A 15,647-nucleotide genomic window follows, 5' to 3' on the forward strand; every position below is an offset into this window, starting at 1 on the left:
TACCCCCCCGCTACCCTGGCCCGCGGCCCGGCTCCCGGCCCGGCCCCGCGCCCCCGGCTCCCCGCCCGGCCCCGCGCCCGGCCCGGCACCATGCCCGCGACCCCGGCCCCGGCCAAAGAGGCCCCGGCCGAGCCCTTCATCCCTCCCTCCCGATTTTCCCGGACATGCCCGGCTTTTGGGGATTTCCCCCCGGACGGGGATTTGAACCCCCAAAAGCCGGACATGTCCGGGAAAATCCGGACGTATGGTAACCCTATTCAGTGTAGACATTACCTATGCCGATGGAAGGGGTTCTCCTGTATATGGAAGTAATCCACCTCCCCGATAGGCAATAGCTGTGTTGATGGAAGGATTCTTCCATGGACATAGCACTGTCTATGTTGGGGGTTAGGTCAGCTGAACTATGCTGGTCAAGGATGTCGATTTTTCACAACCCTGAAAGATATAATAAAGCTGACTTAATTTTCCAGTGTAAATCAGTGTGAAATACTGGCTTCAAACAAAGTGTTAGGTCCTGCCCAACAGCAAAGGCCCATTAACACCAGACAAACTATTGTGGAACATCAGAGGACAAAAGACTGGATTGCTCCATGAAGGGAGGGACAAAAAAGTGAATTCCTCCTATCAGCTGAACTGGCAGCTCAGCCAAGCGGGTAGGGGAATAAAAAATCTCTGACAAAGAGAAACTGTATCTCTGTGTTGCTTGGACTCCCAAGGGCAAGATTTTCTAGGCATAAACAAGAGATCCTCAGTATTTAGCCAGTTAGCCCTAAGGGACGTATAGAGCTTGCTTATTATAAAAGCTTCTATTACTGTTTGCAACTTAAGACTATAACTCATTTGTGTGTGTATGTTTACCTGCTTTAACCTTGTAAATAACTCTTGTTCCCTTTTTGTAGTTTATAAATCTTTAAATAGTGTGTTATAGGAATGACTACAAGCATTGTCTTCGTGTGAGATCTAAGGTGAAATTGACCTGAGGTAAGTGACTGGTGCTTTGGGACTGGGAGTAACCTGAATATTGTGACTTTTTTCCTATATAAGGGGCAATCTATCACAAAGGCAAGCTTGCCTAGGTGACAAGATTGACAGTCTCTTTGTGTACTCCAGTCTGTGACGCCATAGTTAGGATGTTTATAGTGCCTCAGGAGTTTACATTTGATATTTGGTGACATCTAAGTATAGAATTCACATCCTATTTGGGGCTTGTGCCCGGCCTCCTAACAGTCTGCCCTGAGGTTGGTAACCACACTCTTGAGCTACTGAAAGGACAGCTTGACAGGGACATTTGAGGGAAGGGAGGGGACAAGGCCTGAGTGCACTGCACTCCAGTTTCCTCAGCAGTGTAAAAGCCCCAGCAGCCATTACAAGTCCATGCAAGTTAGAACAGACCAATGGCTGCTCTAATTTGCACCAGGGGCCAGCCTGAAGATCTGTGGCTTAGAGCCACCTTTCCCTTCCCCCTTCTTAGATGAGAATGACACACTCAGGGCAGACTGCACGAAACAGGGCAGACAATCCCCAAAAACTCACTGGTTGTTTATTCTATAATTAGATTCACCAAACCAGTATCAAACGAGCGTCTGTAGCACCATGCTGGTTAACAAGAAGCCAAACACAATCCCCTTTCGGCCTTCCAGCCCTTGGCTCCCATCCAGACAAACAAGTCTAATATAGTGAGATGTTACTGAATACCCATTCCCCCATACACAAGGGTCTACCAATCTCAAAGGATCAGACAAAGGTTCTGTTTGCAAGCCTATAGCAGGTCACTATGTATCTCCGATCTTACCCAAATATCATGCTGTCAGCCAATCCTTAGTATAGCAGTGATGGAATAGACTGCTAACTTGCAAAAGTCTCTCTGGTAACTTGCAAAAGATTTGAAGGTCCACTGTCCATAGTTCAAAATATTCCTTTTAGTTGTAAATCCACAGTCCAGAGAATTGGAGCAGGAATGAGGCAAAATAGAAATGTCTCAAGTATCTTCTATTTCCTTTGCCATGTGAACATAAGAAAGGCTGTACCGGGTCAGACCAGAGGTCCATCTAGCCCAGCATCCTGTCCACCGACAGTGGCCAATGCCAGGTGCCCCAGAGGGAGTGAACCTAACAGGCAATGATCAAGTGATCTCTCTCCTGCCATCCATCTCCACCCTCTGACAGACAGAGGCTAGGGACACCATTCCTTACCCGTCCTGGCTAATAGCCATTAATGGACTTAACCACCATGAATTTATCCAGTTCTCTTTTAAACTCTGTTATAGTCCTAGTTTTCATAACCTCCTCAGGTAAGGAGTTCCACAAGTTGACTGTGCGCTGCGTGAAGAAGAACTTCCTTGTATTTGTTTTAAACCTGCTGCCTATTAATTTCATTTGATGACCCCTAGTTCTTGTATTATGGGAATAAGTAAATAACTTTTCCTTATCCACTTTCTCCACATCACTCATGATTTTATATACCTCAATCATATCCCCCTTTAGTCTCCTCTTTTCCAAGCTGAAGAGTCCTAGCCTCTAATCTCTCCTCATATGGGACCCATTCCAAACCCTTAATCATTTTAGTTGGCCTTTTCTGAACCTTTTCTAGTGCCAGTATATCTTTTTTGAGATGAGGAGACCACATCTGTACGCAGTATTCGAGATGAGGGCGTACCATCAATTTATATAAGGGCAATAATATATTCTCAGTCTTATTCTCTATCCCCTTTTTAATGATTCCTAACATCCTGTTTGCTTTTTTGACCACCTCTGCACACTGCGTGGACATTTTCAGAGAACTATCCACGATGACTCCAAGATCTTTTTCCTGACTTGTTGTAGCTAAATTAGCCCCCATCATATTGTATGTATAGTTGGGGTTATTTTTTCCAATGTGCATTACTTTACATTTATCCACATTAAATTTCATTTGCCATTTTGTTGCCCAATCACTTAGTTTTGTGAGATCTTTTTGAAGTTCTTCACAGTCTTCTTTGGACTTACCTATCTTTAGCAGTTTAGTATCATCTGCAAACTTTGCCACCTCACTGTTTACCCTTTCTCCAGATCATTTATGTGCATGGAAATTTACTGTCCCAAACAAAGCCCACAGCCCCCGTGTATGGAAAGTTACTGACAAAGATGGAGTCTGAGGTCACATGTCCATATCACATGTCCTTACATGTTTTGCTGAATCACAAGGGTGGCCATTGGCCCTTGGCTGTCTGAGGCACCCGCAGGAAGACTCACTGAAGAGCTGATCTCCCATAATGAAAGGTCCATCTACAATTGAATGGTTCATCAACACTGGGCTGGCTAGACGGGATGTAAAATACCTTGTGAGTGTAACCCAAGAACAAAACACATATTTGAGATACAAATACATAGCAAATATTCGTAACTTCAGACACAAAGATGGTACATACATATAATACCTAACATGACATATTTTGTATAAGATTTGTTGCAATTGTTTAACAGTGGTAGCAACAATGATATAAATGGTCATCTTAAATCATACAGCATCACAGCTGGTTATGTTGTTGTTTGAGTGGTTGTGTTGATTTGTGTCTAGAGCGGATTGTGCTGGGATATTTGTGTGAGTGGCGAATAAAGGGCATGTGCTGCAGGGAGGGGCTGTGTGTGTATGGGGTTATTGTGTATGCTGGTTGTGTTGTGTTGATGCTTGTGTTGATTTTTGTGGCGGTTGTTGTGCTGGGATAGTTATGTGGATTTGTGTGGGTGGCAGCTGGGTCAAGCAATCCACCACCTGTGCAGTCTCCCTCATGCAACTAATGAAATTGTCACATGCAAATTAGTTGTAGAGTAAGGATGGTGATCAGCTGAGTTACCGCTGATATCACAATGATATCGAGGACTCTTGGCATGACATAGATACATGCCTTATTGTAGCTGTACACTGCACAGGTATGATTCATAAAGTCAAAATGGCTAAGAACTTAAAAATTGGATGGTAACAGACTGCAAAACCTAGTGATGATTCAACCTGGTGATATTCTGAACAAAAAGAGCTCTCAATCATGCTTATCATGGGTTGGAAGGAACCTCAGGAGGTCATCTAGTCCACCCCCTGCTCAAAGCAGGACCAATCCCCAGACAAATTTTTGCCCCAGATCCCTAAATGGCCCCCTCAAGGATTGAGCTCACAACCCTGGGTTTAGCAGGCCAATGCTCAAACCACTTATAGCTGTTTCCATCACTACACACTAACTCGACTCAGACCTTTTAGGCTTCAGAGTGACATTCCTGGAATCTTCTTATATAGCTAATACAGGGTGCATCCAAGACAAGTGTTAGGCGAATAGATGTTTTCATCAACAAGGGACAGTGAGCTGCAGAGGTAACACACTCAGCCTCTGTAGAAAAGACAGTGCCATGTATCCTTCAACCGTGCAACTCTGCAGCCAGTCATGCAATTCATTTCTATTCAGCAGGAAGGATGGTGTTGCTAAGTGAGGCTGCAAGGGTGAGATCCAAAATGGTGGGGGAAAGGAAAAGATCTCTGAGAGGGTCATTAAACTTAATGTCAGCTGCTATGGTGACAGGGCCATTTCAACAGACAGATCATTCCTCTATTTTCTGGGGGAAATATGCTCCATGTCAGTGTTACCAGTTTTAGTGAGTTTAACATGAATCTTGAGATATTTGGTGTTTTTCATAAAGCCCCAGCTTCTGGAGGCATGTTACTGTGTGAACATTTCAGCTTTCATTTTTAAAAATTTAGTTTCTAGCCCTCATGGTTGCAGAGAAAAGCTAGAAAACATGAATGCTAAAAGCTCAAAAAACAGATGTCAAAAATAATAATTTTTAAATCTTTATATTTAAGTAAATTCCATAAGTTTAGGGTGCCTGGCTCCTGATTTTTTTTTATGCTGTGGTTAACAATACTAGAGGGCTTGTTTTTAAATGATCTGCTTTAAACTTTGTAGTCTTGTGGTAGCTGTATTGGTCCAGGATATGAGCGAGACAAGGTAGATGAGGTAATATATTTTACTGGACCAGCTTCTGTTGGTGAAAGGTACAAGCTTTTGGACTACACAGCTGCCCTCTTCAGATCTGGAGAAGAAAGCAGAATGTCTGAGCTAAATACAAATTGGGACAGATTGTTAAGCAAATAGGGTAATGCATGTTGGAGGCAGTCACTTGAAATGAGGTGGACAGTTGGGGATTAGCTTGTTAGGCAGAAAGGCTTTGAAGTGAACAATTAAAGGTAGCAGGTAATGTGTTGTGTTGCAAATTGTTGTAATGAGCCATAAAATCAGTGCCCCTGTTAAATCCATGGCTTCTGGTGACTAGCAGAATTATAAACTTAAGTTTGGTGATGTGTTTTGGGTGGATTCAGAGTGCTGTGCATTATCTTGTATGTATCTGAGACAAGCAACTATGCTTTGGTTCAGTGCCGTAACAAGGGCGAGGCGAGTGAGGCACTTGCTTCGGGCCCGGGGTGGGGGCGCAGAAAGTGGTGGAGAGAAGAAAAAAAGCTGCTGGCACGGAGATATTTATAACCCAAGTGATCTGCCTCCCCCGAGTGTCCCCTGGCCCCGACTTGCTCCCCCCGCCCCTTCCCTGGCCTCGGAGCAGAGCAGCTCCATGCTGTCTGCAGCAGCAGTTGCTGCAGGGTCCTAGTGCTCACATCTCCACTGCCAGGGCAGACTGACTCTGAGGTTGCCTTTCCCCCTCAGACCCTTTCATTTTACAATGGGACCCTCCAGCAGCACAGGGGTGCCTCCCCCCGCCCGCAGGGCCGGCTTTAGAAAGAGCGGGGCCCGATTCCTGCGGGAGGGGCTTGCGGCAAGCACCGCCCACAGGAATCAGTCCGCATTCCGGCCGGAGCTCCGGCCAGGGTCGCGGGGCTTGGGTCCAGCCCGGAGCCGAGCTGCGGGGGCCGGAGCCGAGCCGAGCTGCGGGGGCGGGCTGGCCCGGAGCCAAGCTGAGGGGGCTGGGCCCGAGCCGAGCCGCGGGGGCCAGGCCAAGCCACTGGGACCGGGCCGGAGCCGAACCGCGGGGGCCGGGCTGGAGCCAAGCCGGAGCCGAGCCAGGTCAGAGTCGCTGAGGCCGGGGGTGCTCGGCCAGGGCCGGGCCAGCGCACTCGGCCAAAACCGGGGCCAGAGTGAGCTGCTTGGCTGGACTGGGCCACGCCGCGCGTCCCCGGAGCCCTTCTCGTGCCCCCCGCCACCCCAGCTTACCTGGTGCTGCCTGCCTGCCCACCCCTGCTTCTTTTCAGACTTCCCGCGAACCTCTGATTCGCGGGAAGCAGGGGACGGGGAGGAGCAGGGGGTTAAGTGTTCAGGAGAGGGGAGGAGGGTTAAGTGAGCTGGGGGCGGGGTGGAGAGCTGCGGCGCGGGGCCCTCTTAGCGCGGGGCCCGATTCAGTCGAATCGGCTGAATCGTCTTAAAGCCGGCCCTGCCCGCAGTCACCGCTCCTGCCCCATGCTGGGCAAGGAGGCAGTGCCATCCCCCACCCCCGGTTAAGCTACAGTCAGAGGCAACAACAGGGGAGGAGGCGCACGCAGCACCCCCCAGCACCCACCATGGGGGAGGCGAGGGAGATTCCTGGACCTAGGAGCACATGCAGTGACAGTGGTGGGGTGAGTGTGCTGCTGGGGAAAGGGGGTTCCTCCCCCAGAGCTTGTTGCTGCTGGCAGGGAAAGGGCTGGGGGGAGTCCTCCTCTCTGGCCCCTGTCCCGGAGCAGCCTGCCTGCACCCCAAACTCATCCCCGTCCCTGCCCCACCCCAGAGCCCACACCCTCAGTCAGAGTTTTCACCCCCCACTGCACCCTCAACCCTCTGCCCGAGCCCCTCCAGCACCCCAAACACCTTATCCCCAGTCCCAGCCAGAGCCCTCATCCCCCCACACCCTGACCCTCTGCCCGAGCCCTGAGCCCCTCCAGGACCCCAAACACCTCATCTCCAGTTCCAGCCAGAGCCCTCACCCCCACACCCCAACCCTCTGCCCCAGCCCTGAGCCCCTCCCACACCCCAAACCTCCCATTCCCAGCCCCACCCAGAGCCCTCACCCCCCACACTCCTACTCTTGCCCTGAGCCCCTCCCATTCCTAGCCCCAGACAGAGCCCTCACCCCTACTCTCGCCCTGAGCCCCTCCCACACTCCAAACCCCTCATCTGCAGCCACAACCCTCACCCCTGCACCCCAACCCTCTGCACCCCTCCCATCCCCAAATTCCCTCCCAGAGCCTGCACCCCAATCCCCTGCCCCAGCCTAGGGCCTGCACACCAGACCTCCTCCCTCACCCAAACTCCTTCCCAGAGCCTTGGGCGGGTGGGGGACAGAGTTTGGGCGGGGGCAGGTTCTGGGCACCACCAAAATTTCTACAAACCTGCCACCCCTGATCCTGCCCTGCAAACCTGAACTTCCAGCATTCTCAGGACACATGCTGATCCCTAGTAGCCACTGCTGATATCCAGCACCTCCCTCCTCTCTTAACCTGTGAGTCCCTCTCTGGATTGGAACTAGACTGGAACCAAAGACCATCTTGGAAGCAACATTGCCAGCCCAAGCAGTCAAAAATCTTGAGTTAGACCCCCCCCAAAATCACAGGCTCTACCGCCGCCGCTTCATTCATTCTTCGGCTGCAATTCGGCAACAGGCCCTTCCCTCCAAAAGGGACTGAGGGACCCGCCGCCAAATTGCCGCCGAAGAGCTGACCCCGGGGGAGGGTGCAATTTTATATTCTTGCCTCGGGCACAAAAATACCTAGTTACGGCTCTGCTTTGGTTGTGGAGTTGTAGCTGGTTCCACTTTTTAAATTGGATGGCTGTATCAGCTTTTTTTTAATAGTTGTTTTTGGTTTCCTGCATGATCTCTATGTAGATTTCCTGATTGTTTTCATCCAGTGTGGGGGTCGAGGAGCATGTGAGGATTTCATAGCTCTGCTATATATCAAAAGCCATGAACTTAACAGGGACACTTGTTTTATGGCTCATTACAATAGTTTGCAACACACTGTACTGCCTGCCACCCTTAATTGCCCATTTCAAATCTTTTATGCATAATGATTGCTTCACCCCTTCTGCTTAGCAATCTGTCCCAACTTGTGTTTAGCTCAGACACTCTGCTTCCTTTCCCAGATCTGAGAAGAGCTCTATGTAGCTGAAAAACTTATATCCAACAGAAGTTGGTCCAATAAAAGATATTCCCTCACCTATCCTATCTCTCTCAAACTTTCTTTTTCCAGTTAATATGCAAGAGCAAATAGAGGGGTAAGATTTTCTGTTCACAAATAAATTAATGAGTACAGCAAGTATCCTGGCAGCCATGATGAGATACACCACGGCTGTAATAGTTGCTCGCATCTAGGGAGAAGGCAAGTTAATTCTAGGCACGATACTCTGGGAGCCCTAGAGTATCTCCGAGTTAATTCATCAAGGAATTTATCTGCAGGGAAAATGAACATAGAACCAATAATGACAAAGCTCCCTCAGTGCTATCGAATGGGCTTTAGGACGCTCCTCTCGCTATGTGTCAGCTCTGGGGACAGCAGCTTTTGAGAAAGCACAAAGAACTGTTTTATCTGTGAGGTGAAGCAGCAAACAGGAGCAATGACCAATAAGGGTGGAGTTTGATGTGGTTTCATGATAACTGCTCCTCCCATTGAGCTTTTTTTTTTTTTTTCTGTCTTATTAATGCTTCTGTGCGCTGCTAAGCAATCCCGGGGAGAACAACGCTTACCAGACAGAACCTGGATTCTTTATTCATAAGGTAATTTCCCAGTCCTTCCCTTCCCCAACTTTTTTTAAAAAGGATCACAGATATATTTAACAAGATAAAAAACACGTTCGCTCACAGAGACCATTCCCTTGGAAGAGCAGGATGTAGTCCCTTGTAGGCAAAGTATTAGATATTAAATGGAGCTACACTAGATTTCATTCCACAAGATGCATAAAATTTGCTTAAAACAACAGCCACACTGATTCCTGTGGGGGCTGAGTTTCGATCTAAGCAGGAGGCTGCCCTGCTGTAAGCTGAGTTGAGCTGTCATATCTGTTTACAGCCAGTGCCATTAGCCACAGGGCTTAATGCAATAAGTGAAACCCTAGGACTTGTGAACAAATGAGGTATGGGAAACTTAAACTCTTTACTGTGTTTATCTCAACCATATGAAGAGTGAATATGCCTGGCAATGGCTAAGTCTTGGGCAATGGGAAGTTTGGACCTTTGCTTTTTGGAGAGGGAGGAGGACATTGACTTGCTAGTATTATTGCACAATGTTTAGTGCAGCTAGCTAGGAGCAGCAGTGTTGACTTTAGCTACAGCCTATCAATAGGTATTCTGGAGAGAGAAGAGTGCATGTAGGGTGAGATACTCGAATAAAAACAACGACAAGTACGGTGGCACGTTAAAGGCTAACAAATAAATCATAGAATATTAGGGTTGGAAGGGACCTCAGAAGGTCATCTAGTCCAACCCCCTGCTCAAAGCAGGACCAATCCCCAGACAGATTTTTGCCCCAGATCCCTAAATGGCTCCCTCAAGGATTGAGCTCACAACACTGGGTTTAGCAGGCCAATGCTCAAACCACTGAGCTATCCGTCCTGTCCTGTTAGTCTTTAAGGTGCCACTGGACTCCTCGTTATACTTGAATAAGTGTGCCTGAAGCAGCTTAAAGCTGGCTCTGTTTGTCTGTTAAAGTAATGATCTAATATAAAAATGTGCCAAAGGCACATCCTTATACTCACAAACCACAACTCCAATATGTGTACTGTTTGCTTTAAAACTATATAATGAAAGTAGGGCAGGAGGAGATCCTAGGCCACGGATGGGCAAACATTTTGGCCCAGGGGCCACATTGGGGTTGCAAAACTGGATGGAGGGCTGGGTAGGGAAGGCTGTGCCTCCCCAAACAGCCTGGCCCCTGCCCCCTTGTCACACCCCAATGGCCCCCTCCCTTAGGGAGCCCCCGGGGAAGGCAGATCAGCATTGTACGTGGCTAATGCTGTTGCAAGCATCGCAAAGCATTTTGGGGAGGGTCAAAGGTGTGTGAGTGGGGAGTGGAAGTTTTCTCAGCAGGTATGAGAGGCTGAGAGGGGAGGGAGAAAGAAGAGAGCAGAGAACGAATCAATTCAACACTCCAGCTAGCTGAATCCAAAGATAAGAGCTGGCCCCAGCCAGCCCAAGGACACAGCACACAGACAAGGCTTTGCTGTGAGCCAAGAAAGACGGGGGCTTGAACACTTTCCAAGCAGCTGTGAGAAAGAAGAATCCTACTGTCCAGACCTGCAAACCGCAAGGCCAACTAAAGAAGATAACCAGCAAAGTGTGAAAACACAGATGAGATGACAAGAGGGGGGCACTGAGCCGGGCGCCCCTGGAGCCAGGGTGTTTTGGGAAAGTTGAAGAGACCACTGAAAGCCAGTTTGGACTGGCACAAAGAGCACCAGGAGCAGAGGTTCCCTGAGTGGAACACCCCCAACAAGGAGCCCAGGACTTAAAACCCTCTTCCTAAGTAGAGTACTTTGCATTTGTCCTTATTGAATTTCATCCTATTTACTTCAGATCATTTCTCCAGTTTGTCCAGATCATTTTAAATTTTAATCCTATCCTCCAAAGCACTTGCAACCCCACCCAGCTTGGTATTGTCCACAGACTTTCTAAGTGTACTCTCTATGCCATTATCTAAATCAGTGATGAAGATATTGAACAGAACTGGACCCTGTGGGATCCCACTTGTTATGCCCTTCCAGCATGACTGTGAACCACTGATAACTACTCTCTGGGAATGGGTTTCCAACCAGTTATGCACCCACCTTATAATAACTCCATCTAGGTTGTATTTCCCTAGTTTGTTTATGAGAAGCTCCTGTGAGACAGTATCAAAAGCCTTACTAAAGTCACTATCCTAAGCCCTATCCACAAGGCTTGTTACCCTTTCAAAAAAAGATACTAGTTTGTTTTACGTGACTTGTTCTGGACAAATCTATGCTGGCTGTTACTTATCACCTTATTCTCTTCTAGGTGCCTGCAAATTGATTGCTTAATTGTTTGCTCTGTAATCTTTCCAGGTACTGAAATTAAGTTGACTGGTCTGTAATTCTTCATGTTGCCTTTCTTCTCCTTTTTCTAGTTTGGCACTATATTTCCCCTTTTCCTGTTGTCTGAAATCTCTCCTGTCTTCCGTGACTTTTCCAAGTTAATCTCTAATGGCTGAGACATCTTCTCAGTCAGCTCCTTCAGTATTCCAGGATGTATTTCATCAAGCCCTGGTGACTTGAAAACATCTAATCTCTGTGCTTTGTCAAATTAATTTATACTTGCTTTCATTATAAACATATCTATGTGCAGTAAGATAAACAGAACAATGATCTGAGCTGGTAAACTGAGGTACTGTTCATTTAGAAGCAGCCAACCAGTAAATATTGTGAGTGTCCAGTAGAGCAGGAGTTGGACACTCCAGGGAGACGCTCGGAGGACTCGAGGTTGAAGTGTGCCTGTCACTAACCTGTAGAATGATAGCAGGGCCTGCAGGGGAGTGCTTTGCCTGTGGTGTGTAATCCCTTGCCAGACCTGTCACACTTCTGTCCAGGGAACTCATTGCTCTTCAGCTGCCTGTTTATGGCACTTCCTTTTATTCCATGGGAATTTTTTTCTTGTCTTTTGCTTCCACATCGCTCCTGCTGGGTAACTTGCATTTTCACTAGCTCAGATTGTGGTTCTAGTTACCCTGCTTGTTTCAGAGTTAGCTTAGATATTAACTGTAACATTATTTTATAATCCTTGTTAGACATGCCAATGACTATGTTCTCCTCTTCACTAATACCCAGTGTTGCCAGCTCCATAGGCACCGACTTTGCGGGTGCTCTGGGGCTGGAGTACCCACAAAAAAAGTGGGTGCTCAGCACCCACCTGCCAATCAGCTGCTCAGCAGCAGGCAGGAAGCACTCGGGGGAGGGGGCGGAGCAGGGGCAGGAAGAGGTGGGGCAAGGGCAGAGCCTTGGGGGAAGGAGTAAAGTGGAGGCGGGACCTCAGGGCAGAATGGGGGTGGAGCACCCACCTGGGAAAATGAAAGTCAGTGCCAGTGGCCAGCTCTCACAATACTACCATGAGACTTGCAATAGTTGGTATTTTTCTTAAAGCTCCAGCTGCTGGAGGTTGTTGTTGTTTTGTTTTTTTTTAAATAAGATTCCAGTCCTTGTAATTGCAGAGAAGAGTTTAAAAAAGTGACCTGATCAGAACCTAAAGGCTCAGAGACCAGAAGATAAATAAAAAGAACCCCACTCTGACATGCTTTTTATCTCTCATTATTTTTAAAGCAAATCTCACATTTGGGGGCTTGACTCATGCTTTCTGAATGCTTGGGGTTGGTGTGACACTTCCTAGCAGTACCTAGGGTTGTGAGGCAACTTGCTACCACCTGCCCTTAGTGTGAGAAAGTCTAGTCTGTTCCCTTTACCTTGGGGTTCTGCCCCAGCAGTACCCCCACTCTCTGAGTCTCCCCTCCCAGGGGAACCCCCAACCCTCTAAACCCACCTCAGTGGCTACTGCCAGTCATCATTTAGCCCCCGCTCACTGGGGCAAACTGCAGTGTGTAATAGCCACTCATCACTGGCAAGGGGGTAGGACCAGCTGCCTCTGCCTATCCCCGGGCTGCACCTCTGCAGCCCCAGTATCTTTTGTAGGCCTTCAACACGGCCTGCAGCCTGGGGATTTACCAGGCTGGAGCTCCCCAGTTCCCTTTGCCCTTCCCCAGCACTGCTCCACTTCAGGTACCTCGTTTCCAGGCAGTCCTTCCCACTCCAGGGCTAGAGTGATACTCCTCTGTCTCCTGACCCCACAGCCCTCTGATCAGGCCCAGCTGGGCCCTGATTGAGCTGGCCACACCAGTGGTCAGTCACACCCTCAGCTGCTTTCACTCCTTTTCCCCAGAAATAGGGCAGCTGCCCCACTACAACACTAGATTGCCAAACCACTGCAAGCCAACCCAATTCAGTCCTTGTAGATATGTATACTGTATACGTGCATGCACACACTAATCATTTCACCCATTACTGAGATAGTCACCTCTATCCTGGAACTCAGCAGTCATTTGGCAGCACACAGCTATGCTACACAGCTGTTTAAGGCTAGAAACAAAAAATAATGTATACAGTTTAAAGGCTGTAATTTAGGTCAGCAGTGTTCAGTTAGCCAAAATAGAATTCTACAAAGCGCTCTTACCAAGACTGCCATGAGATCCTATAAGATAACAAGGGATAAGGACCCCTGCCGCATTGTCAACTTCAGTAGTAAAAAAATCATGAGTCATGCCCCAAGAGATCAGGATATTGGCTAAAAAACATGAGAGAGTTTTAAAAAAATACAAATGTATTTTTTTAAATTTATTTCTGGTTTCCGAGCCTTTGGGGGGGTGCTCACTTCCTGTTTACAAGCTTTTCACCCCAACTGTGAAGGCTGAAACTTACTCTTTATAAAAATGAAAGCTGAGATTCTCATTAAATCTCTTTATTCTGGCATCTGAGGCTATACGAAAGTCAGCAAAGATCACATGATTTACATTAAAGTCACAAGAGTTGTCACACTGGGTCTTTCATATGTTTTCCCCTTGAAAAAAAGTTGAAGTGTCAAATCTTCTAGTCTTTAATCAAGTAAAACTTCTATTGCCATTAGCGCCTCCACTCATTAGATATTATCATCACAGTGAACATTTGATAACGTGCTCAATAACTATACACTTCATATTTGAATATCTGAGCTATCTTATATGCATTGGCCTAGGGACTACATTTTCTGGCATATTCTGACAGTACTGAGCACACAGATGGTGCCCAGTGAATAATACAAATCATGACTTTATGGACTCTGTGGATGCAATTTCTATTCTTTGTTCTGGAAGTGGCCTGGATACAGCTGAAACCCTAAGAAGTTGAGGCATAAGCACATCTGATGCTCATATAACACTCTCATTCCTTCCTTTTCTTGAACCCTCAACAAAAAATGACAAAACAAAATGATTTTCAGTTAAAATCTAAAATTGCACAGCAGCCATTGCTCTACAATCCAGCCAGCCAAAGATGCAGCTATGCATCTAGTGAGGTTTACAAAGCACCTAACCTTCTAGGTGCTTTTGAAAATCCCACTAGGTGCCTAAATACCTTTGAAAATCTGGCCTTTAGTCTTTCTCTGCCTTAGTGCTGAATCTGTACAATAGGGATAACAGCAATGTTCTACATCTACATCACAGAGGGGCTGTGAGGAGAAATAGGTTAGACACTGTGAGGCACTCAGATGCTGTGATGGTGGGGCCACATAAGTACCAGGGGTAGAGTGGAACTTCTCTATACCACTGCTATCCCTTCCCTAGATTTTGGCCCCTTCTTTTCACCTTCACCCCTCAAATCTCTCTCCTTTCTGAATGTAAACTTGGCTCTGAGGGCTTGGCTGTATTTCTTCTGAGTCCCCTGTGTTCTCCAACACCCTGCCCCAAAAGGATTCCTGTTTTACAAGCTTATCTAAGGACTTCCAGTTCCTTAATTTAATTACTAGCCCTTTATTATTTTAATCACCCTGCCTCTATTTTTAAACAACATACTGATTCCCAGCCCCAGGGGCACAATCTGGAAGTCCCACCTTTCCTCCTAAGAACTCACTTCCACCCTAATCCTGTGCAGTTAAAAGCTCCACCTGGGAGCCTGCCTCCTGTGAACACACCTCATTGCTAGTGAAGACGTGCCCTTAGTTTTGGTGTGTTGGAGAATTGACTCTTGACTTTCATGAACTGCAGTGGCAAGTGCTACAGAAATGCTTGTTAATGAACACGTTAAATTAATCAATCAACCCTCTGAGCTTGATTTATCTGCATTGGTGGAGGAGAATAGATGTGTGAAAGATGCATATATAAATCCTCACCAGCAGGGACAGCTGCGCCCTAAGGGGCATTCCCTCCCAGGCAGGGCAGATAGTTTTTGCCCTGTTGCCCTCCCTGCTGTTTCCATCTGTGGAGGATGGCTTTAAAGCAATCCATTGGAGCCCAGTTAGCAGAGACTGCCCAGCAGGGGGCTGCAAGCTGGTGTCAATTCAACTTCTGTGTAATAAAACCCTGTCTGGAGAGGGTAAATTATGGCAAACCTAAGCCTTTCCTGGCCTGGTTCTCTCATCTTTCTGTCCTGGCTACGAGGAGGTCAATTCAGAAATTCAATGTCTGCCATGGCTCGTTAGAATCAGTGAGTGTCAGTCAGGACAATGGAGGAGGAATCAGGGTTAGTTCTCCAACTGGTGGATGATGGATATATACCAGGGGTCTCAAACTCAAATGACTGTGAGGGCCACATGAGGGCTAGTGCATTGGCCCGAGGGCCGCATCACTGACACCTCCCCCTAGCTGCCCCTGGCCCCGCTCCCACTCCACCCCTTCCATGAGGCCCTGCCCCTGCCCCATTTCTTCTCCACCTCTTCCTCCAAGCGGTTTTAATAAAATATATACACTCAGTAAAGCCCCCCCACTGCACTGGGCTACACCACCACTCCCCCCTGCTCTGCCTCTTCCAGGGATGGCAGGTTTGTAGAAATTTTGGTGGTGCCAAAAACCTGCCTCCCCCCCCCAAACTCCATCCCCACCTGCCTAAGGCTCTGGGAGGGAGTTTGGTTGGGGGAGGGGATCTGGGGTGCAGACTCTGGGATGGAGTTTGGGTGCTG

General features: G+C 47.7%; 1 protein-coding gene across 6 annotated transcripts in view; it reads left to right on the forward strand.

Moving 5' to 3' along the window:
* LOC117875030 (solute carrier family 22 member 16-like) overlaps positions 1 to 15,647 on the forward strand; it is a 122,228-nt gene that overhangs the window by 88,908 nt on the left and 17,673 nt on the right. Inside the window, exon 1 of one of the 6 annotated variants that reach the window (XM_034765882.1) lies at positions 8,170 to 8,720. The exons of the other annotated variants lie outside the window; for them this stretch is intronic. The gene's annotated coding sequence lies outside the window, so the exon portion shown is untranslated. Of the gene's footprint in view, positions 1 to 8,169; positions 8,721 to 15,647 lie in introns of those variants that run through there. 6 annotated transcript variants of the gene reach the window in all.

This window comes from Trachemys scripta, chromosome 3, assembly GCF_013100865.1.
Source record: "Trachemys scripta elegans isolate TJP31775 chromosome 3, CAS_Tse_1.0, whole genome shotgun sequence".
NCBI classification, from domain to species: Eukaryota; Metazoa; Chordata; order Testudines; family Emydidae; genus Trachemys; species Trachemys scripta.